The 20869-nt window shown below is 42.4% G+C and overlaps 10 non-coding genes and 2 pseudogenes across 10 annotated transcripts; all 12 read left to right on the forward strand.

Moving 5' to 3' along the window:
• Positions 1-314: 314 nt before the first annotated feature.
• On the forward strand, positions 315-386 carry LOC120946392. The gene has a single exon (XR_005750720.1). It is a non-coding gene; the product is annotated as a small nucleolar RNA SNORD47 (small nucleolar RNA).
• A 590-nt stretch (positions 387-976) lies between these two features.
• On the forward strand, positions 977-1048 carry LOC120946361. Its single transcript, XR_005750695.1, has one exon. It is a non-coding gene; the product is annotated as a small nucleolar RNA SNORD81 (small nucleolar RNA).
• Positions 1049-10822: 9774 nt separating this feature from the next.
• LOC120946348 lies at positions 10823-10903 on the forward strand. Its single transcript, XR_005750683.1, has one exon. It is a non-coding gene; the product is annotated as a small nucleolar RNA SNORD24 (small nucleolar RNA).
• A 148-nt stretch (positions 10904-11051) lies between these two features.
• Positions 11052-11131, forward strand: LOC120946368. Its single transcript, XR_005750701.1, has one exon. It is a non-coding gene; the product is annotated as a small nucleolar RNA SNORD79 (small nucleolar RNA).
• A 1936-nt stretch (positions 11132-13067) lies between these two features.
• LOC120946434 lies at positions 13068-13144 on the forward strand. The gene has a single exon (XR_005750756.1). It is a non-coding gene; the product is annotated as a small nucleolar RNA SNORD77 (small nucleolar RNA).
• A 1232-nt stretch (positions 13145-14376) lies between these two features.
• Positions 14377-14440, forward strand: LOC120946441. Its single transcript, XR_005750762.1, has one exon. It is a non-coding gene; the product is annotated as a small nucleolar RNA SNORD78 (small nucleolar RNA).
• Positions 14441-14602: 162 nt separating this feature from the next.
• LOC120946397 lies at positions 14603-14680 on the forward strand (annotated as a pseudogene).
• A 329-nt stretch (positions 14681-15009) lies between these two features.
• On the forward strand, positions 15010-15074 carry LOC120946448. The gene has a single exon (XR_005750769.1). It is a non-coding gene; the product is annotated as a small nucleolar RNA SNORD75 (small nucleolar RNA).
• Positions 15075-15740: 666 nt separating this feature from the next.
• Positions 15741-15813, forward strand: LOC120946375 (annotated as a pseudogene).
• Positions 15814-17152: 1339 nt separating this feature from the next.
• On the forward strand, positions 17153-17227 carry LOC120946410. The gene has a single exon (XR_005750733.1). It is a non-coding gene; the product is annotated as a small nucleolar RNA snR60/Z15/Z230/Z193/J17 (small nucleolar RNA).
• A 645-nt stretch (positions 17228-17872) lies between these two features.
• On the forward strand, positions 17873-17942 carry LOC120946402. The gene has a single exon (XR_005750725.1). It is a non-coding gene; the product is annotated as a small nucleolar RNA SNORD47 (small nucleolar RNA).
• A 621-nt stretch (positions 17943-18563) lies between these two features.
• Positions 18564-18635, forward strand: LOC120946362. The gene has a single exon (XR_005750696.1). It is a non-coding gene; the product is annotated as a small nucleolar RNA SNORD81 (small nucleolar RNA).
• Positions 18636-20869: the final 2234 nt, after the last annotated feature.

Here is a 20869-nt window from a genome sequence, read left to right on the forward strand (position 1 = left end):
TCCCTGGCACAATATTTAGAAAGTGCAGCATTTTCAAATGTTATAATCAACTGGTGCATGCTATTACTTTTTCAATGGTCTGTAAATGATGACTTTAAGAATCAGGTCTCTGATCACTTTGAGGACAATATGACTCGCTGATACAGACTAACACTAGGGAAAATGTTGTCCAACTATTCCAAATGTTTCCCTAAATGGTATATTTGCTTCTCCAGGTTTCCTCTTGGTAATGATCAAGCTGCTTATTAATCAAGATGCAACTATGGTAAGTGAAGCATGTTTTGCGAAATTGTACATTCTACCTAATTTACTGTAACCAGTGATGAAAACGATTCTGCCATATGAAACCTGATTTCACTATTACCGTTCCACTTTTTTCTGAGGTTACATTGTTATGCCAACACAATATTGCATATAGGTTGGTAACACTTTCTCTGCCATGCAAGCCAAAATATCCCTTAAAATTCCACTTGTAACTTGTGGTCTCCTTTTTCCATGTGCCATCTGAGCCCCCAGAAGCAAAGTGAGACTTGGCACTTGCAGGTGTGGGTGAACATGTGACTTTCATGGCATGTACACCCATCGGCCATAACCTGATCACCCACATAATGGGTAGGTCTCTTGACACCAAAACGGCAACCTGATGAGGCCTGGACTCCACTAGACCTCTGAAGGCATGCAGTGGTATCTGGTACCATGGCCCTTTGATTTCACTGCACATGTGCTGTTTTATACAGCGCCTCCTGGAATGTGATATTGGTGTCCCAGGAGGCTGAAGGGGGGGATATATCCCCCATTACCTAGGCAGATGCTGTGCTCTACAAGTGTTCCCACCCCCTTTTTTGAAAGGTGACAGTGCAGGTCTGCATCACAAAGGCATCATTAACACTTGTGCTTTTTCACAGGTATCAAGATATACGTACGAAGCTGGGTGTCCAGATCTATCTTGTAAGTGTGCTATGTAAACTGTTCTTATGGGGATGCATGATGATAAATACTTTGAACTCTCTCACTGATTACAGATGAAAGTAAAAGTACTGACTTCCCTGTCATTTGAGCATTCTTAAGCACTTGTTCTATGCACTTCTAACATTGCACTAAAATCTTTGTCTTCTAACCTACAGATTCAAGTGTGGATGAAGGCACAATCTCAGCAGCGTATACTGAATATAATGCTAAATGTCCAAATACAATAAAATTTAAAAACTAAATTGTAAAACTGCCTTTTTCTTATGACTTGTACTAATAAGTAAATTATTGAATTAACTAAAATGCTATAGTGCAGGGATATGGAATTGGCGGAGCTCCAGCTATTGCAGAACTACAAATCCCATGATGCATAGCAAGACTGACAGCCACACGCATGACACCCAGAGGAACGACGGGACTTTGCAACAGCTGGAGGTCCGCTAATTGCATTTCCCTGCTATAGTGCAATTGTCAGCACTACAAATTAAGTGCTAGATTGAAAATCTTAGGGGCTGGCTTTTGTCGGGGTAGGAATGTATATAGAAGCTGCCATTTCATTATGTTTTAACCACTTCAGCCCCAGGAAAGATTTACCCAATTCCTGACAGGCCATTTTTTTTGTAATGTGGTACTATGTTGCTTTGACAATTGCATGGGCATGTGACACTACCCAAACAAAGCTTTCTTTTGGTTGTATTTTGATCGCCACTTTATATATAGACAAATTTTGAAAACCCATTTTACTTTGTTAAAAGTGTGTAGTCTTTGGATATGTATTGTATCAGTTTAGGCCAGGGGTGCCCAACCTTGTGAAGAGCAAGGGCCACTTAAGAGTTTTGATAACCGGTCGTGGGCCACAATGAGTGGAGGCGGTGGATGGCAGGTCCTGTGTCTCCTCTGTATATGCAGAGTGGACATGGACACAGTCCACTATACTTGTATTGGAGGTAGGACACAAGTCTGTTTACATCTGCCACTCCGAGGTGAATGGAGTGTCCAATTGGGTCAGACTGACTGTGTGAAGGGGCTCAAGGCTGCTTTCACACTGATGTGCTTCAGTGTACCTTGGCTTTCCAATAGACTTCTTTTTATATATCTGCAGGTTTGGTGCACTTTCAGAAAGCTCACCAAACTCACAGGTAATAACAGAAGTCTATGGCTCTGTGCAGGTAACGCACAGGTGCTCTGCGACCTGTGGATCAGTTTGAAAGCATCCCAGTAATCACTGTAAAACAGATATGCCCATTTATACACTGATATTTTTTTTTTTTTTAGTAATAAAACTGACCTTTTAATAACGGTATTCTATGCCAGAGCAGGGGGTCACATGTGGCCTCCCTGGTTTAGGCCAATACGTATTTTAACTAAATTGCAATAGGTGCATTTGGTTTGCGCAAAAGTTGTCTACAAACTACAGGGTAGATTTATAGACTTGTTTTACAAGATTGCAGCAGACAACCCTTCCCTGCCAGTCATTTAGTTAACTGTTCTTTCGCTGTGTTGTAACTGGGGGGACATGACAAACCACTGTTTCCAATCACAGGGAACAGGATCCGGCATGTCTCCTGTCAGAATGAAGATTCTTCCCCCCCCAAAAAAATTATGTGTAAAAAAAAAAGGGGGGGTACCCTGAAGTTTCACATGCACGGACCAACGTAAAAAATAGTCTTTATCGTACGTACATCACAGGACAGAAATTGGCTTATTCATTACTGGGTTATATGCCGTCTCTAGGTGAATGGACACTTGTAGCCTGAAATCTGCTCCTATATAACCCACCCCCATTCAGGAAGTACAGGTTTTTCTTTTTAGCCAGTGTCTGCAAGGACAGGATTCTGAGGGGGGCTTCCAGTCATTCTGGTGGCACCAGCCTGCCCCCCTAGAGATTGACAATAGTCAAGACTTGGTTGCTTTCATGCCACCCTGAACTGTCAAGGTTCTATACTCCACCCCAATTTGCAGTCTCTAAATTTGAGGGCGTGGCTATTGATGGCAGGGTGTTAAGCAGTGGTTCTTAACATCACTAGTGCCGTGACTATTGATAAAATTTCCCATGTGGGGACCCCAACAGTAAAATTAATTTTGTAGCGTGGGTTGTCGGCACCCAAGACAAGTAATTTGCGTCCCTAAAACACGGACATTTTCCATGAGTCCCTTCCACTCGTACAGTAAAACCCTTATGGTAAATTTTGGGATTTAGCACTCCTCTCCCTTCGATGTATTCTCTTTTTTATTCCTTCTCTTACTCCTTGGTGGGGGGAATGGGTTGAGTTGCAGTGCTGGTGGGGGGTGGGATCAGAGGCAGCACTCGGCTGAGTTCTGATCAGCTAACTTGGGTGCTCTTGATCAAGGTCACCTATGCCCTAATCAGGACATAGGGTCTCCCCAGCCCCTCCCACTTCACAATTCTCACCAGTCAGCTGACCTCTAGTCTCTGCCCCCCATGCTGTGAACTGCGAAAAGGCTGAGGTGGGTGGCTCCAGGGACAGCCCAGCTGGGCTGCATCTGCTGGAAGAGTGGTGTGGGCTTCAGGAACAGCTCAGGATTCGGTGACCCCTGGCAAATTGCCATTTGACCGCTGATGGGTTCCCGACCCCTCCCCCAGGTTGAGAACCACTGGTAAGGATCATGGTGTCTACCCTAGTGAGTGCCAGAAAAGCAGTCACTATGAAGATCTATTGGAAGGTCTGGAAGACTCTTGTATTGCTGTGGAGACAGAAAATGGCATCCCCGGAAATGCATGATTGGAAGAATTCTCTTTTCTAGTCGGCTGTGGAAATCTGGCTTTGAGTACAATCGGGTCAGATTTCAGCCCTGTCAGTATTCTTCCAAAGGCCTTTAGCCTCTTATTGGCTGGTCTGAAACTTTATGCTGGGGGTAACTTGCTTGCTCTCTCATATTGGGTCACCTATGTGTCCTTGGACTTTAAACCTGGTATTACAGAAGCAACCATTTGAGCCCATCAGGGAAATTCCATTAGTCTTGCTGTCACGCAAGCTAGCCTTCCTGATGGCCATCGCTTTGGCTATAAGGGTGTTGGAATTGGTAGGGTACCATACCTAATCCTTTACCACGTCATGGTGTTGCATCCTATTCCATCCTTGCCAAATGCGGTGTCTACAAAGAGTGATTACTGCGCTAAAAACCTAAATAAACAATAAAAATAAAAGTGAGCTGCAACAAATATGTGATATACACACAAATACAGAGCAATAGAGGAATAAGTTGCGCTGATGAAGTGAAAAATTGAATATTGATATTCAATGTGAATAAGTCCAAACAATAAAGGTCCACCCAAGTCCTCAAAATTGTAGGGATAAATAACGTGTAAGAAAGATAAAAATGCAAATGAAGCCAAACGTGGTCAACACCAAGAAGGTATATAGGATATATGCTTACCAGAAGGCAAGCAATTAAGAGCTTGCGGCTGAACCCCAGCCAGGGCCTTTAACCGGAGCTGTAATCCAAATCAGAGGTTAGAATCCTTCCAGTAGGTGGAGTGGCATAGAAATTCCAAGAAATAGAACTCACATAGTGATGTACCGAATACATCACTATGTGAGTTCTTTTTCTTGGAATTGGAAGTAATAACAATAACTGAGATGACCCACACTAAAGCCACAGCAGTGGACCAACCTATGATCCAACAGGGCAAAAATTGATGTATGTTAATACGATGCAGCAATACTGTACATGAAAGTTAAAGGTGAGCAAAGAAGGTGTAGCCAGACCCAGTGGTGGCCTGGGGGGTGGTAAACAGCACCAAAACCATCTGCTGTTCGGTCTGGCACTTACGCCATCTAGGTGGCAGGCAGCGGCTCTGGTGTCCATTAACGCGGCAGCTGCTGACGTGGGTCTTGTCTCTTCGATGCCCAAAAGGATCACCTGATGTTTTGTCGGGAAACATCTCATGGCCTGCTTCCTGATTGGCAGGGAGATTTAGTGTGAAAGCAGCAAATATTAATTTGCTATTGTCACACAACTGGGTGGGATCAGGGCACAGTGCTCTGCACCCCAAGCCCACCCCTATTGTAGCCTCTTTCTAATCAAATGATTTAAAAAAATAACCCTCCAATTGGAAGCCATAGTCTGGTGCCCCTGTAAGTAGATCATAGATAGGGAGGTGGCACCTAAGTGGCCCTAATGGATTGGCTGCCACTGGCCAGACCCCCGAGAAGAGAAAGAAGCCACTTGGTGTGTAGTAGCCCAAGACGATCATTCCAAGTGTCCATACAGCTGGGGTATTGCGCAGTCTGGCCATAAAGTATTCCATAGATCTTGCGTCTCTAATCTGCTGGAAAAGGGCAGTAAATGTCTGCCAAAACATACTATTATGTTCCAGTAATTGCTGCTGAGAGGGACGATATTGCATCAGCGGACATTTTAAGATGCTTACCTGCACATCGCCCCCTCATCCTGCTTTTCCGGAGGCCAACATTTTCAATATTTGGCCTATGCTTGGGTCCAAGAGTATTTTACAAAAATATGTTTGCACATCTACTGGCTATACGAAGGACTTGGGGCATTATTTTCATAGGGTATTTAGATTGCTTACTTTGTTGCGGGCGGTAAACACACCGCTCCTATACCGCTCCAAAGATGCGGCTAGCAGGACTTTTGAAGCGGTCCTGCTACCGCACCGCTTCAGTGTGAAAGCCTTCGGGCTTTCACATTGAAGCCTGCAGGGCATGATTTTTTCATGCGGTATAGCAGCGCTATTTTTAGCGCTGTACCGCATGAAAAACACCTCAATGTGAAAGGGGCCTAACTCAATGAGTCTCACAGATCAGCCATTACAGCATCAGGTTCTTCCCTGGGATTTTCATTTGTTTCTCCTTGGCCTGCAGAAACCATCCTTTATCCCCCATTAGGGAACTCCTTTAGGTTGCTCTCTTATAAAGTGGCCATCCATCACATCTATCATAAATTCTTGCGTTGGAGGCGCTATCAGGCAAAGTGCCATTCCTGATTCTCCACAAAGATAAAGTGTTTCTGCAGCCAAGAGCCTCCGTTCTACCATCTCCCCATCCCCCCCTCCCCCCAAAAAAAAATCAGCCTTCTAGGATACATCACTGGTCCCAGAAGACTACGGGACCATTCACAAGGCACTTACGCATGCTCAGTAGGAAACCTGTTGTGGCTTCACTTTGTGTCCCTTACTTGAGGTGCTTGCACCCGAGGCTGATTGAAGAATTGGCTCGGGTGAAGACCTCTCTGGACAGGCAAATGGCCTTATATTAAAAGGTGGAGCTAAGTATATACAAGTGAAAATACAGTATATATATATATATATATATCATGAACCATAATCATATATCACTGCAAAAAAATACATATTGTTGAAAATATAGCAAGCTAAAAAGTCCATTAGTTATAGTGATCCAAACACCAAAAAATAAAACTTTTAGGGCCCATGTACACAGGACGCTGCTAAATGTACGTTCAGAGGCAGTTGGATGCTTTTTTTAATTGCCCCTGAACTCATTCAATGTTATCCTATGTGACCATGTACACAGTCTCGTTTATTGACGTTTTTAGGCAGTTGCGTTCAACAGCGTTTCTTTGAAAGCAAAAAAAATGAGATAAGACGCAGTTTTTTTTTATAAGAAGCAGGATCTTTCTATGAATAGCATAGAACCCACTGACAATGGTGTACTTTGATGCAGTAAGTGGGTTTTAGCGCAGTATAGCCCTATGGTGTGACTAAATCCCTATATTATTTTTTTTTCAAATGTTTAGGTGTTTTAAATAGCCTTGCAGGAGTTAAATGTCATTTTTGTATTGTGTGCGCTGTAATATTTTGTTCTGTTTGTATGGTCTTATGGCTGCACCATCTTTATTGCATTTTTTTTCCCCCCAGTCGTCTTCCAGGACAGCCCCTGAGAGAAGCCCCTCCTCCTGACAGGAACAGGAAACACATCACCAATACACTTTAAAAGGCAGTCCCTCTGCTGAACTGGTCAGTCTATTGTGTTTTCTCCAGATGGAGGAGATGCAGCACCTGGAACCAGGGTTAGGTAGGCCTTTGGCTTTCTTTTTGTGTTCCACCCACGTCTTTACTTACTTGGCTCCACTGGGAGCAGCTAGTAGGATTTTTGTCAAGCAGGCCCTCCAAGACCACTCCATGGAGGAAAATGGCAGCCTTCCATGCCTGGCGAAGGCCATGACTGGAAGTGGCATACCCCCCTTGACAGAAACCAGCACAGGCAGTGTGGGTTCCCAGTCCAAATGTCTGGGTACGTGTGCACTGTCTGCACTATAGGACATTTTTTGGGCAGAGGGGCTCATGCAGTAGCTACGTTGGGTTGTGGCCTGTCTGTGTTCCTTTGTGACTGGATGATGCACGGCAGTAATCCTTATGGAGGGGGTCATTTCCAGGAGCCGGAGGTTTTGGTTCCAAGACTTTTTCAGAGAAGGAAAAGGGCTAGCTGGTGCCATTTTCTTCAAGCGAGGGCTGTCAGGAAGCTACAGGTGGAGGAGCTAATACTGCATTTTGGGCTCAATGTAGATTACAGCTCAGGCTGATACAGGTGCCCTTGGCACCAGAAGGACACAGATAAGATGGAGGTTGCTGTACCTACCTACTTTTCACTTGTGTTTGCTCCTATTTTTTTCACCTAGCTTGTAATTTGTCACCTGGGCCCCCTTGAGTTGGGGTTAATGTGATGGGGCACTGTTGGGCTTCCCCCCCCCATTGACCAAGGAGGATAATGAACCTAACTAGTGCCAAGATCCCCTAGCCATGTGTTGGGCTGTAGGGGATCCCTAGAAGGTGGATTGTTGGGGTTTTTATTGGTCCCACTACTCCTTAACTGAAAGTGTCAGTGTGGAGTTTTTTTTTTTTCACAGAGCACACTAATTGGCCTTAATTGTTTCTAGTATCTGTTACCTGGGTGTGGTTGCCTCACAGGTGTTTGGTTTACCTCCCTACACACAGTACAATCTACAGTCTTATTTTCAGCTGACAGAAGGGTGTGTTTTCTTTTCTTTCTTCTTCACCTCACAGAAACCTTACCTTCCCACCACTAGAGAGCTGGGAAGGATGAAGTGTAAACTTTTGATGGAAGACTGGTTACCGGGTATACTTTGTCACTCACCTGGGATCTGACTATACGAGAGGTCGGTCTCATGGTACATTTACAGCCTTGGCTCAAGTCTGTCTTTTAAGCCTAAGGTTTAATGTTCTACTTCTCAAGGGTCTAAGTAGTAATCCCTTTTGCTTCACCTGTCTCCGCTTTCCATTCCCATTAGAGCTGGGAAGGATAAAGTGTAAATTCCTAAAACTCTTGATGGAGGAGTCCTCGCTTACCTGGGATCTGACTATACAAGCGTCCAGTGGAGAGGTTGGTCTCATGGTACATTTACAGCCTTGGCACAAGACTGTTTGTTTTTTTTTTGTTTTTTTTTTATTATTATTTATTTTTTAGGCCTAAGGTTTAATGTTTTACTTTGCTTCTTGGGTGTGGTAACCATTTTTGATGCTACTGGGTTTGCATATGGAGTTGCATTTTCGTCTGGGTTTTGCTACCTCACAGGTGTTCTGGTTTGCCTTCCTAACACACGGTGCAATCTGCAGTCGATTAACAAATCGGCTGGCAGAAGTTGACTCTCCACTTGTCTTACAGAGCCCTCCTATCCCACTAGTGCAGAGCTGGGAGGGAGGAAGTGTAAACTCGGAGCTTTTTGGTAAAGGACTTGTCACCTGGTGTAATATGCCTTTACTCACTTGGGATTTGACCTTTTATAAGCCTCAGTAGTTCTGTGGGGTTTACCCTGCCATACTTTCTGTGGCAGGAAAAATGTAAAGCCTTGGCACAAGTCTCTTTTGGGCCTAAGATTTTATATTTACATTGTGTGTGTTCGCATTATGTTAATATGCCTTCATATGCTTAGACTCTGGCCAGGACCACAAGTTCAGGGTTTGATACATGCAGCTGCTGTATTCACCCCTGCTTACTGCCAGCCTCTAGAGGTACTCCAAAGTTTGGATGTTTCACTGAATAATCTGTTGTAGCTAAAGCTGCAGAAGAGGTTTCTGTCATAAAGGGGTTGTAAAGGTTTGTTTTTATTTTCTAAATAGGTTCCTTTTAAGCTAGTGCATTGTTTCACTTTTCTTTTGATTTCTCGTGTGTCTTGTCTGAATTTCTCACTTCCTGTTCCTCAGGAAGCTTGCCCCCATCATCTGAGCCGTTCTGGCTGGGGGTTAGTCAGAGTGCTCGCCCCCTCCCTTGGGACTACATCCCTGCGGTGTTCACAGCGTCTCCCCGCAGGGATGTAGTCCCAAGGACTACAAGGAGGAGGAACAGGAAGTGAGAAATTCAGACAAAAGGGGGGGGGGGGGGGGATTTTTTTAAGGGGGAAATCGAAGGAAAACTGAAGTGAACCAACAATGCACTAGCTTAAAGGAACCTGTTTAGAAAATAAAAAACAAACCTTTACAACCCCTTTAAACAGGGCTTTTAAGGGTTTGCAGTAGATATTTAACTTTTTTTCACCACCATATTAACCTCTATCTATGTATGCTGATATATTGCATGTGAATACATTTATGTAGTGTCTCCTACTGCATGTCAGCACTTGTTTAGAAACACAGGCACCTCCTAGGTTAGAACTGTAAACATTTTAATGAGATACGGGTGCATTGTCCGCTTGCATGGAGGTTAAGGAAGTAAGGCACAAATCCATCCACAATGGCGTTCTGAACAGCTTTTTTTTTTTTTTTTTTCTCTTCTGTGAGGGAGAAATCCTAGCCAGCAGGATCTCTGGGACCACAGCAATGAAACTGAGGCTTGGATCAGGCCGATGGTTGAGAGTTGGAATGCAGCATCGGGCGTGATGTCACTGGTGGGTGTTATCAGCCAAAGTCTCACTAGCTTGACAATGGAGCATGCCCTGAAGTTCCATATACCAGTGTGCATGCTCTAAAAATGCTGTTGCAACCCACCAGTGATGTTGTCACGCCCTGCGCCACGTTCCAGCCCTCCCCATCGGCCTGATCCAAATCTCGGTTACATTGCTGTGGTTCCAGAGATCCTGCTGCCTAGAATTTCTCCCCCACAGACAGAAAAATCGTGTGTGTGTGTCTCTTAACCACTTTAACCCCCCCCCCCCCCCCCCGATTTTATATTTTGCACTATAAACAAACTATTGAGAAATTTTTATTTTCTGCTATAAAACATACCCGATAAAAGTAAACGCATTTCTTCACTTTAGGCGCGTGTGTGTTTTCATTATACTAGCGAATATCGGGAAATTTAAAACGGGACTGCGATATTGCGGCGGACAAATCAATCACTGAACAGACACTTGTGGCATGAATACAGCGATCAGTGCTAAAAAATTCACTGTACTAACGACACTGGCTGGGAAGAGGGAACATCAGGGGCAATCGAAGGGTTAAATGTGTTCCTAGGGGGTGATTACTAAATGTGGGGAAGGTAAAGATCTGTGTTCCTGTTTGGCAGAAACACAGATCAGTACATTCCCTTCTCACAGAACCGCGGTTTGCATTTACATAGGCAGAGACCACCCTTCTGCCTGTCTCCCAAACATTTAGCGTGGATTGTATCCGCTGAGCTACTGATTGGTTACTGCTGTGTCCAGTCACAGCAGGGGGCAGGTCTTTTCAAGGGCATTTTCCCAGTGTGTGGTAATGTGACTTTTCTTTGTAAAAGATTAAGAATACCCAATCACATGCAAGATAAATAATTTGCTTACATGATTGGATGATAGAAATCAGCAGAGCTTCACATCTCACCATGCTGAGGGCGTATCCCCTTACAGAGGGAAGCCTTTGCCTATTAGTAAGACTTTCCAACCCAGAGAGAAGTTCAGGCCTAACTATACAGTGTAATGCTACTGTGATGACACTTATTTGCTACTCTTGACTGTGAGGATGACGAGAGAGCTTACCACCAATATATGTTCTGAGGCATTACAAAGAGAGGCAGCAAAGAGCCCACTAATGTGTACACTTCTGCTAACAAACTTTTATTTGTTTTTTATAGATGTGGAGTCCAGTCCATCATGGTGCGGTACACTCGGGTAAGTTGATGTCTCTTCTGCCGGATATGAGAACATAATGCTGTACATGATGACTTGAAATAATCAATGGGAATCTCTCTGAATAAGACTGAGGGAAATCTTCTATTCTGATGCAGTGTAGAAAATAAGAAGCTTCCTTTCATTTGTACATTTTGCCTTAAAGTTGGTCCTTTTATCTTTTTAGATCAAAGATGTTCTTTGCCTTGATGATCCATAGCTGTGGAGGGACACAAGGTTTTGTAACAAATGTTTATAGAGCAATTGTCAATCTGCCAATTATAGAGTCCTCTTGCACTACTTCTAAGGCTCCATGCACACTGAAGCTGATAAACTGTAGTTGGTGTTTTGGTTTTTATTTTATTTATTTTTTAAAGCCCATAAACTGAATTCTGTTGGCCTATGTGCCCATGCACACCTGGGCGTGTTTTAGTGTTAATGAGCTTTGGAGTTTATTGGCTTTTTTTTCTGAACGCCTGAAATTTGCGTTCAAAGTGCTGTTTTTTTGTCGGGGGGGGGGGGGGGGGGACTGCAAAACGCTAGCGCCGGTTTTTTATTTATTTTTTATCCATTGAAGGAAAAAAAGCAACACTGAAACGCTGATTAAAGCTATTGCAAGAAACGTTGAAAGGCTCCCTGCAAAGCTACTGCTTTTTTTTTTTTTTTTTTTTTTTTTTTTTTTTTTTTTAGCTTCAGTGTGCATGGAGCCTTATAGTAAAATATGAAATTATAAGATGGCTATTCAACATTGGATTAGGTCTTTAAGGTGATACTCAGCCCTGGTGCAGCTACTTCAGCACAATTTTAAAAAGCTGATATATATATATATATATATATATATATATATATATATAGATATAGATATAGATATATATATAGATATATATATATATATATATATATATATATATATATATATATATATATATATATATATATATATATATATATATTTATACCGTATTTATCGGCGTATAACACGCACCCTAACTTTAAGAGGGAAATTTCAGGAAAAAAAACTATCCGCAGCACCCTGCGTATAACACGCAGGCACAGTTTACCCTTTATTTTCAGGGTAAAAAAGTGAGCGTTATACGCCAATAAATACAGTATGTGTGTGTGTATATGTATATATATATATATATATATATATATATATATATATATATATATATATATATATATATATATATATATATATATATATACACACACACAACTTTGTTAAACATCTATGCATTTTGCAATGAAATTTGGGGGGGGGTTCAAAGTAGTTCAGTAACACTTTTTTTTCAAAGTTGCAATATGAGTCGTGGCAGTTTGAACAGTTCAGTTGCCAACAAATGGGTGCCATTTTGAACTGACAAATCGCACCAGTGTGAACATGGGCTAAAGGTAAATGGTTTGCACAGAGCAGCCAGTCCTGATTCTCCCCTGCCTGTACTCCTGGCTCTTGCCACCTGAGTGCCTCCATAGGAAGCTGCTTGCTATGGGCACATTAATGTGTGCTTGCTCATGAAGCCCAGCTTTGTCCATAAGACACAATAGGGCTCGGCTCCGCTTCCTCACTGGCTAACAGTAGCAGGAGCCAATGGTTCCTGCTGCTGTCTGAGATAATGAGGCAGAAAGCTGGGAGAAGCTGCTCTCCAGCACTTTGCTGGATAAAGATTGGCATTGGGAGGGCAGAAGGGAGCTGCGTACTAAAGGTTTTTACCTTCATGAGAGTAGCTGGGTCACAGATGGCAATACACTCCATCTCCAAACTAAAAGCCTTTAGTTGCGCTTTAATAGAAATTGCATATGCTAAATGGCCTTGGTTTTAAGTGACATGTGCTGCAGGCCTATAGTGGATCTTAATGTTGCTTATGATCACTGTGGGTCAGTATAAACCCTGCAAGATCTGTCTGTCAATCATTTTGATTGTTTCTTGAAACTGAAATTCCACTTGACTTTATTAGGGCCGGACATACTGATGTAACCATTGTAGGTTCAAGCTGTGCTTGGTTTAGATCCTTTTAGCAAGGCTTTACATCTCGACATCAGAAATCAAATCTCAGACACCATGATGATTGCATAGTTCAGCAGATGAACAGTGATGAACACGGCTTGTCTTTCGCTCCTATCTGATGTGTCTGTCTCCTGGGAGGGGCTGAATGAAATATTGAAAACCTCCACTAATTGGTGTTTCTCTGCAGGTTGTGTACACAGAAGCAAACTACAGGATGAGGGATGACTTAATCAGTAAGTATACTGAATGTGGCATACAGGAAAAGCTTTGCTGGGTTACAAACTGTCTTGGGTGTATGGGTCATCCCCCCCCCCCCCCCCACACCTTGATCACGGCCTGGCACAATTTTATTGGCTTACACCTGAGTCGATGGTTTGCTTTAAATGATGATTTTTTTTTTAACAGACTTGACAACCCCATGGAGGTCTGTTATTAGCTCTATCTGACTTGCTTTATTTTTGTCCTTGTAGATGAATCTTGCCTTTCCACCTACTAAATGGTCTGTCTTTTTGGTTACAGATGGTATTGGCCCTTTCAGCACAAGACTTCTCCAAGAGCTACAAGGTAAGATCTATTCTAGGCATTGCAGCAGCTCCAGACATAATCTAGTTGAGATGTACAGCAACACCTTCTTTACTAGGCCTTGTAATTGTTCTGCATACTTATAGAATCGTTAGGCAAAACTTTCCATTTTTGGGTTGGAGCAAAGTAGGGTTAGGACCCCCCCCCCCCATCAGTATATAAAATAAAACTATCTGTCCCGTTTGTGGAGGTTTCCTGTCTTGTAGCCAAACAGGAAGTGAAAGGAAATCTTAAACCTCCAGGTCACCAGAACTAGCGTCCCCATTGGAAGATTTCTCTATCTGGGAACAACCCACAATTTGGGGATTTTCTTATACTTTTGGACAGACTAGAGGGTGAATAACTTTAGCTCTAGGCCTCTGACACTTTTGTTTGCATGTAAAGTATCTTTTGCTAATAAAAATTTGTTTAACCCCCCCCAAATATTATATTTAAAAAGTGTCCAGGCTCCTTTTTTTAAATTTTGTAGCTGCTGGTTTTTAATATTGGGACATTTGCCTGTCCGAGAATCCAACCTGTGGGAACACCCCAGCTTTTTCTTTGGCCTGCCATTTCTTGTAGCAGTGAAGCTAAACTACCTGGTTGATCTCCTTTGGAGGGGGGGGGGGGGACAGATACTTGTCAAATATGAACATCCCCAAGTATGTAGGATTTGAAGGGCAGTTTGTCTAGTGCAAGTGGGTCAGTGTGATTCCTTTGTGCCCTTTAACTGGTACCAGCTCACATTCTGCAGCCGTCTTGAGTGTAGTTTCCTGAAGTATTGTGCTCCTTTGGGTTTTAAATGATGTTTCAAATGTCTGTCCTGAAATATATATGTGGACTTGTGTTACTGCTGACCTAAACCCACAACTGTATTGTGCATGCACTGATGAGCTACTTAAGCTGTGCTAACTACCATTGTTTTTTTTTCCCCCCCTAGGTGCATCATTGGTGGGCTTTTAATTTACTGGTGAGCAACCTGTGTAATTTGTACGTACTTTCAAAAAATAATCACTTTTTGGTTACCAGTGATGAAACTGATTCTGCCATATGATATAAAGGCTGATTATACTCTTAACCGTTCCATATTTTTCTGAGGTAACTACCAGAATTTAAAGGGAATCCTTATTGGAGTGAGCAAGAAAAATGAACCCCCCCCCCCCTTGCCCCCTGTTCCTGCAGTGTGGCAATTGTCTTGCTTTCAGTCCATTACATGATTCCTTTAAAGATTTTGGTAATGTCATTATTATTTTTTCCCCTGGCTAAATTGTATTCTATTAAATCTCTTTGCAGGTATCATGTGTGAAGAGGTGCCCTTAAGATGGCCATTACTAGAAAGTACAGTTCATGCCATTGAACACTCTATGGCTAAATTGGTAAGAATTGCTTGAAATATTAAATTCTAAAATGTAACTTTAAAAAAAAAAATAAGCCTATGATGCTGTAAGAGTAGTGGACAGAAGTGATTTCTGACATCTTTATTACCACTGAGGCTTAACCAGATTTTACACTACTGTATAGTGCCAAATGTATGGGGTACAATTGCAGCTGTCAATCACCCTGGTTTTGTAAAAACTGAGTGCTGGGGAAACGCTTGATTGCACAGCTTTTAATGGGACCTGTTGCACTTGCCTTATTATGTGTGTATGTATGTATGTATGTATATATATATATATATATATATATATATATATATATATATATATATATATATATATATATATATATATAATCTTTCATGGCAGTGGTTTGGCCCCGTCAGCCCACTTGATTGGTTAACCATAATCACTTGAATGTCCTGACTCGGTATCTATATGGCCACAAGTGTTCCTTCCTGTAAAGCTTTAGTTGCAAGATTTCTGATGTGGATAAAGCTGCCATTAATCCCGCTCTGTTGGGAAAAAGCTTGTAGTTGTGTCCAGGACTCGTGCAAAATTTGTCAACCACCTAGTTTTGTATTGGGGGGGGTTGGCTCGGTGCAATTTTCTGCTATGGGGGTCCATGTGGGTTAAATTTTTTACATTCCAAGGACTTTAAATAAGATGAATGTAGGTGGCATTTTTATTTACATAAACAATTTTTGATCTTTCAGATGCTGTTGCAAAGCTGGTCAACTTCAATGTAAGTGCTTCTAAAAAAAACTTGTTGTCATTTATTGGTATACAATGATGATTTTTGCTTTTATCAATGGGAATCTCTCTGAATAAGAATGAAAGAAACCTACGTCTGATGTATGCTGTGTCTGGGGTAGGTAACCTGGGGCCTTCCAGCTGTTGCAGAACTAAAAGTCCCAGCATGCCTCTGGGAGCTGCCAGCCATGCCTCATGGGAAATGTAGTTCCAGAACAGCTGGAGGGCCCCAGGTTTGCCTACCCCTGGTCTAGAGTTTAGTTGTAACTGGCTGCTTGATGAAGATGAGTTTTTAAATTGTATTTGTTTTTTTTGGGTGTTAAAACTTCAAGGGCAAACAATGTAAAGGTGAGATAAATCATTTAACACAACTTTTGCTGATTGAGGGCAGGATAAAATAAAAGCTTGTACACAGGTTAACATGATGATTTTATAGTTCATCAGACTGACAGTGGTGAACACTTTCGCTCCTATCTGATTAATCCTGTCTCAAGCTTGAGTTTTTTTCTGGTAAAGTGGCTTTTTAAATACAAATCTAAGCCATGCCTAACCATTAACAGTGCTATATGCTTGGCACTGGCACCCTTGATGTCTAGGCTTGGCACTTGTACATATCCCGGTCAGGCTAATAAGAGTAAAAATGTCTTAAGTCAAGATGTCTAAAGCCTCATTTTTCATCCAAGAGTATGACTTTTGTCCAAAGGGTGTTGGACGCGAACTTGTGCATACAAACGGCAAAGCATTGTCGCTCAAATGCAAAACTGTGTTCGGCTCTTTAGCGACACCCTTTGGGCAACTTCTGCTAATGAGTTTATGGTTAGCCTTGCTTCTGAGCAAGCGTGTTTGTACTTTGGCGTTTTGTCCGAAGGACATGTGTACACACAATTGGATAATCCAACACTTGTTGGCGGACAATTTTTAAAACAAATTGTATGCAACGTACAAACTGTCAGATTTTCCAACAGCCTGTTATCACACAATTCCCATTGCAAAATCCTATCGTGTGTATGAGGCTTAAGACTGCCTTAAAGTGGTAAACACTTAAGTTTCTACCTGCAAGGCAATAGCTTAATATAGTATATGCATACTAGCACGTTATGAAAGGCTTGCCTTAAACTAAGCCCTCCAGCAGCACACTGTAATCACTGCAGAGGGTCTTCCTTTTTAGGCTTGGGGACTGACTGGAGGAGCCGCATTGACATGTGCATGAGTCTCGGCCACGTTGCAAAGCTCTGAACGGCACCAGTATACTGTTCAGAGCACATGCACTGGTGACTTCATAAATGCTGCTCACTAGAATATATCCTAAAAACTAATAAACTCAAACTAATAAACTCAAACTAATCTCTTCTCTGCATCTTTTGTAGGTCTGGCAACAGTTTGCATGCCACCTTAGGACTCGGGAGAGGTGGGTTAATATTCTATATAATATTGATGTATAGGATTATTGTATATGATGACACCATAGTTCAGCTGATTGCTATGAAGAACAATCTTTCGCTCCTATCTGATACATTCTTAGAATCTTTATCATTTGCTTGGGCACAGGCACAATATTGAATATTATGTTTCTTTGTAGGCATGGCTACAGTTTACAAGCAAAAGTCGGGAGGATGATTTTAAAAAATGGTAAGTGGATACTTTTACTTTTTAGCTGCTGTGCTTGCATGCAAAAAAATTTAGTAGTTCATCAGTATTTTGCTTAAGATGACCTCCCTAACAATAGCCCTCCAGTTGCCTATTCTCTGTGTGTGTGTGTGTGTCACTTAAAGAGTAGGTCCAGCCTGGATGGTGAACTTTTGGCTTCACAGCAGGTTCCCTAGTGAGCAAATAATGATACTCCTTCCCTGGAACAATATTTAGAAAGTGCAGCAATGTGTGTCATTTTCAAATGTTATAATCAACTGGTGCATGCTATTACTTTTTCAATGGTCTGTAAATGATGACTTTAAGAATCAGGTCTCTGATCACTTTGAGGACAATATGACTCGCTGATACAGACTAACACTAGGGAAAATGTTGTCAAACTATTCCAAATGTTTCCCTAAACGGTATATTTTGCTTTTCCAGGTTTCCTCTTGGTAATGATCAAGCTGCTATTCAAGATGCAATATGGTAAGTGAAGCATGTTTTGCGAAATTGTACATTCTACCTAATTTACTGTAACCAGTGATAAACGATTCTGCCATATGAAACCTGATTTCACTATTACCGTTCCAATTTTTTCTGAGGTTACATTGTCTACATGGTAGTAAACTGCCTTTGTTATGCCAACACAATATTGCATATAGGTTGGTAACACTTTCTCTGCCATGCAAGCAAAAATATCCCTTAATTCCACTTGTAACTTGTGGTCTCCCTTTTTCCATGTGCCATCTGAGACCCCAGAAGCAAAGTGAGACCTAGCACTTGCAGGTGTGAGTGAACATGTGACTTTCAAGGCATGTACACCAAATCGGTCATTACCTGATCACCCACATAATGGGTAGGTCTCTTTTGCCACCCAAACGGCGACCTGATGAGGCCTGGACTCCACTAGACCTCCGAAGGTATGCAGTGGTATCTGGTACCATGGCCCTTTGATTTCACTGCACATGTGCTGTTTTATACAGCGCCTCCTGGAATGTGATATTGGTGTCCCCAGGAGGCTGAAGGGGGGGATATCCCTCATTACCTAGGCAGATGCAGGGGCTGTGCTATGCAAGTGTTCCCACCCCATTTTTGAAAGGTGACAGTGCAGGTCTGCATCACAAAGGCATCATTAACACTTGTGCTTTTTCACAGGTATCAAGATATACGTACGAAGCTGGGTGTCCAGATCTATCTTGTAAGTGTGCTATGTAAACTGTTCTTATGGGGATGCATGATGATAAATACTTTGAACTCTCTCACTGATTACAGATGAAAGTAAAAGTACTGACTTCCCTGTCATTTGAGCATTCTTAAGCACTTGTTCTATGCACTTCTAACATTGCACTAAAATCTTTGTCTTCTAACCTACAGATTCAAGTGTGGATGAAGGCACAATCTCGGCAGCGTATACTGAATATAATGCTAAATGACCTAATACAATAAAATTTTAAAACTAAATGTAAAACTGCCTTTTTTTTATGACTTGTACAAATAAGTAAAATTATTGAATTAACAATGCTATAGTGCAGGAATATGGAATTGGCGGACCTCCAGCTATTGCAGAACTACAAATCCCATGAGGCATAGCAAGACTGACAGCCACAAGCATGACGCCCAGAGGCACGACGGGACTTGTAGTTTTGCAACAGCTGGCGGTCCGGTCCGCTAACTGCAATTCCCTGCTGTAGTGCCGACAATTGCACTATAAATTAAGTGCTGGATTGGAAATCTTAAAGGGTAGGAATGTATATAGAAGCTGTCATTTCGTTTTAACCACTTCAGCCCCAGGAAAGATTTACCCAATTCCTGACAGGCCATTTTTTGCAATATGGCACTACGTTGCTTTGACAATTGCATGGGCATGTGACACTACCCAAACAAAGCTTTTTTTGGTGGTATTTTGATCGCCACTTTTTATATTATATATATATATATATATATAATTTTGTGCTATAAACAAGTGAGAATTTTGAAAACGCATTACTTTGTTACAATACATATCCAAAAAATACACATCGGTTTAGGGCAGGGGTGCCCAACCTTTTAAAGAGCGAGGGCCACTTAAGAGTTTTGGTAACCAGTCGCGGGCCACGTGGAGTGGGTGGATGGCGGCAGGTCCTGTGTCTGCTCTGTATATGCAGAGTGGACATGGATACAGCCCACTATACTTGTATTGGAGGTAGGACACAAGTCTACATCTGCCACTCCGAGGTGAATGGAGTGTTCAATTGGGTCAGACTGACAGTGTGAAGGGGCTCAGGGCTGCTTTCACACTGATGTGCTTCAGTGTACCTTGGCTTTCCTTCACTTTGCAATAGACTTCTATTAATCTGCAGGTTTGGTGCACTTTCAGAAAGCTCACAGGTAATAACAGAAGCCTATGGCTCTGTGCAGGTAACACACAGGTGCTCTGCGGATCAGTTTGAAAGCAGCCCAGTAACCACTAGAACAGATATGCCCATTTATACACTTTTATTACTAAAAAAAAAAAAAAAAAACTGACCTTTTAATAGCATTATTCTATGCCAGAGCAGGGGGTCGCGGGCCACATGTGGCCTCCCTGGTTTAGGCCAATACGTATTTTAACTAAATTGCAATAGGTGCATTTGGTTTGCGCAAAAGTTGTCTACAAACTACAGGGTAGATTTATAGACTTTTTTACAAGATTGCAGCAGACAACTAAATGACTGGCAGGGAAGGGTTAACTGTTCTTTGGCTGTGTTGTAACTGGGGGGACATGACAAACCACTGTTTCCAATCACAGGGAACAGGATCTGGCATGTCTCCTGTCAGAATGAAGATTCTTCCCCCCCCCAAAAAAAATTATGTGTAAAAAGGGGGGGGTACCTGAAATTTCACATGCACGGACCAACGTAAAAAATAGTCTTTATCGTACATCACAGGACAGAAATTGGCTTATTCATTACTGGGTTATAGGCCGTCTCTAGGTGAATGGACACTTGTAGCCTGAAATCTGCCTCATATAACCCACCCCCATACAGGAAGTACAGGTTTTTCTCAAGCCAGTGTCTGCACGGACAGGATTCTGAGGGGGGCCTTCCAGTCAGTCTGGTGGCACCAGCCTGCCCCCCTAGAGATCGAGATTGGCAATAGTCAAAACATGGATGCTTTCATGCCACCTTGAACTGTGAAGGTTCTATACTCCACCCCAATTTGCAGTCTCTAAATTTGAGGGCGTGGCTATTGATGGCAGGGTGTTAAGCAGTGGTTCTCAACCTCACTAGGGCCGTGACCCTTGATAAAATTTCCCATGTTGTGGGGACCCTCCCAACAGTAAAATTATTTTTGTGGGTTGTCGGCACCAAGACAAGAAATTTGCACCCCTAAACCAAGGACATTTTCCCTGAGTCCCTTCCACTCGTACAGTAAAATCCCTTATGGTGCATTTTGGGATTTATCACTCCTCTCCCTTCGATGTATTCTCCATTTTTATTCCTTCTCTTACTCCTTGGTGGGAATGGGATGAGTGGCAGTGCTGGCGGGAAGTTGGGATTAGTGGCAGTGCTGG

Source organism: Rana temporaria, chromosome 7, assembly GCF_905171775.1.
Source record: "Rana temporaria chromosome 7, aRanTem1.1, whole genome shotgun sequence".
Lineage (NCBI taxonomy): Eukaryota > Metazoa > Chordata > Amphibia > Anura > Ranidae > Rana > Rana temporaria.